Here is a 3177-nt window from a genome sequence, read left to right as displayed (position 1 = left end):
AGTACAGGTTGAGGTCAGGGATGGTGATTCCTCCAGAAGTTCTTTTATTGTTCAGGATTTCTTTGGCTATCCTTGGGTTTTTATTTTTTCCATATAAAATTGAGAATTGCTCTTTCCAGGTCTTTGAAGAATTTTATTTGAGTTTTCATGGGAATTGCATTGAATCTATAGATTGCTTTGGTAAGATGGCCATTTTCACTATATTAATCCTACCAATTGTTTTTTAGTGCAGGTACTAGCATAATACAAACCATTAATTTAATTTGTTTAACTAAATTCAAGGGGGATACTTCTTAATTCAGACTCACCTTGCTAAATTTGGTTTATCCGTCATAAATTTGAGTAAAAAATACAAGGTAACTTAAAAAATGGGTAGCAGATACTTTGGGGGTTGTATTTTGGACCTCTCAATAATGTGGAATAGGCAGAAATCTAAGGTGTTCCCCAAACTCCTGGCCCTTTGTGCAGGCTAGTTTTGTATTAAAACGGGCTAGTGTAATTTTGGAAGAAGTACTTCAATTGAGAAAACATCACTACCATATTGGCCTTTGGGCAAGCCTGTGGTGCATTTTCTTGATGATTAGTGTGGGAGGGCCCAGCTCACTATGGGTGGGACAACTCCTGGGCTAATGGATGTTATAAGAAAGCAGGCTGAGCAAGCCAAGTGAAGCAAGTCAACTCTATTAGCTCTTTCCTTCAAGCTCCTGCCTTGTTTACGGTTTTTCCCTGACTTTCCTCAGCAATGGTGTGTGACCTGAGAACTGAAAACTGAAATAAATTCTTTCCTTCCCAAGTTGCTGATGGTCATGGTGTTTTAAGATAGCAAGAGAATGCTCAGCAAGACACCCTTGCGGTGGTTTGAATAAAAATGGCCCCAACAGGCTCAAATACTTGAATGTTTGGTAGACTGTTTATCAAGGATTATGCGGTATGACCTCATTGGAGGAGGTGTGTTACTGGGGGTGGGCTTTGAGGTTCAAAAGTCTAGGACAGGCTTTTGTCTGGCTCTTTTCTGCTTGCTGTCTTTGGATAAGATGTAAGTTTTCAGCTCCACCTCCAACACCATGCATCCATATTCCTTGCCATGATGAGCATGGACTAACTGTCTGAAACTGTAAGAAAACTCCCAATTAAATATTGTCTTTACAAGTTGCTTTGCTCGTGGTGTCTTTTCACAGCAATAGAACAGTTACTAAAATAATCCCTGATATTTGTACACATCTGGATTATTTATACACTAACAAAGGTACTTCTGAAGAGGGATTTTGCAGGTTCCATTAAATTCTCAGTGAGTTGACCTTAAGAAAGGAAACTTATCTCAGTTAATTATCTGCACACTTTAAAGAAGAGATTTTTATGCCTGTGGAAGAAAAGAAAGATAGATTGACTCCTAGTGGCTTGGAAGACAGCCAACATTAATCTTGCCCAATACCTGGGGCCAGGGAGTGTGTTGGAAGGATGTAAGCAGAAAAAGTCACCAGCCTGTGTTTACTGAGAGCAGTTTCCAACTGCTAGTGAAGAAAGCACAGGAGATTTCTGTCTTAGAAACACCAATAAATAACTCTGCAAATAGTCAGGGAGCTTGGAAAGGTCCTTGAATCCAGATGCTAACTATAGCTCTGGCTAATGTCTTAGTTTTAGACCAGTGAGACTTTGAACAAAGAATGTAGTTATTCCATGTCTGAACTTCTGAAAATTTAGAAACAATGAGCTAATTAATGGAGGTTGTTTGAAGTTGCTGCACATAGTAATAAATTGTGTATTAAATAAAATGGTATGCATTGTTGTGAAGCAGAGTTACCTCACCCTGGCAGCACGCTGCCTCCAAGATTCACTTTCTACCCTACAAGTATTTCTAGTGTCATGGAAGCTCTTCTGGCCCTTTGTAATCACACGTCAAAAGGAGGAGGAACACAGTGCTCTTAGAAACTGTTAACTTTATTTATGGAGCTCAGAGTCACACATAAATGTTTCTGTCTAGAGTTTTTCAAGTGGGCAATTCCCACAGACATTCACGTAGACTCGCATCTTCATTTCCTATGGCTATAACCTTCATAGCTCATGAAGTTAACAACTTGACTTCATTTCACTTTCTTTCTCTAATACATCTGGGCATGCAAAGTTATGGATTTTTCTGTAAAATTACAGCTGAGAAAGTTACAACCTTTTTTATTTTTATTTTTTTAAATAAATGAGTAAACTTCCTTCTCAGAACATTCTTCCTATGAGATGAAGGATTTCCCATGAGATGTAGTACTCGAGGTAAAAATGAAAATGTTTCTAAACTAAATTTTAAGAGAAAATAACATTTTTGATTGGAAGTATCAAAATCAAGAGATAATATGGAATTTATCTTGAAAAATCCTAGAATCCAGACAATGATGTCCTACTCTCATATGAAGAATCCTTCGCACTTACAAGGTATTTTCACATGCACTTTCTCTTCTCATTCTTGTAATCATAGAGATCTTGTTGATATTCTAATGATACTGGGCTGATCTATAGCATGGATGTTATTATAAAAGTTACTTTTGGGCTGAGGCAGCACCCTTTTGGGGCCGCAGACATCCAGCACCCTCCCAGCCAGAGGACAGTGGTCCGCCCTGCACAGGAGCCCACTGCCTCAGGAGCAGGGAGTGCCATCTTGGTTCCGGGACTCCTCTGAACTTAGGAACTTAGTCTGCACAGGTGAGAGTGTGCACCACAGAGGCAGACAAGACAGCTTCTGGGACAGGCGGGAGCCACAGAGCCACTGAGGCAGCACCCTTTTGGGGCCACAGACATCCAGCAACCTCCCAGCCAGAGGAGAGTGGTCCACCCTGCACAGGAGCCCTCTGCCTCAGGAGCAGGGAGTGCCATCTTGGATCCGGGACTCCGCCGAACTTAGGAACTTAGTCTTCACAAGTGAGAGTGTGCACCACAAAAGCTGACAGCTTCTGTGACCTGCCAAAGCAACACAGCATCTGGGAAAAATCCTGTTTTGGGACTTCTTCTTCGGCCAGGAGGAAGTTCAAACACCAGAGATCTGTACACCTTCCCTTTAAGAGGAGAGCTTGTCAGCAGAGAGTGCTCTAACCACTGAAACTCAGAGGAGAGATCCTGTCTCCCAGGTCTGCTGATAGATGGTAATCAAAATCACCAGAAGAACAATCTCTAAACAGAGACAACTATAACAAC

Source organism: Mus caroli, chromosome 10 (genome assembly GCF_900094665.2).
Source record: "Mus caroli chromosome 10, CAROLI_EIJ_v1.1, whole genome shotgun sequence".
NCBI classification, from domain to species: Eukaryota; Metazoa; Chordata; class Mammalia; order Rodentia; family Muridae; genus Mus; species Mus caroli.
The sequence above is the reverse complement of the archived record's forward strand: the minus strand, read 5'-3'. Positions refer to the sequence as shown.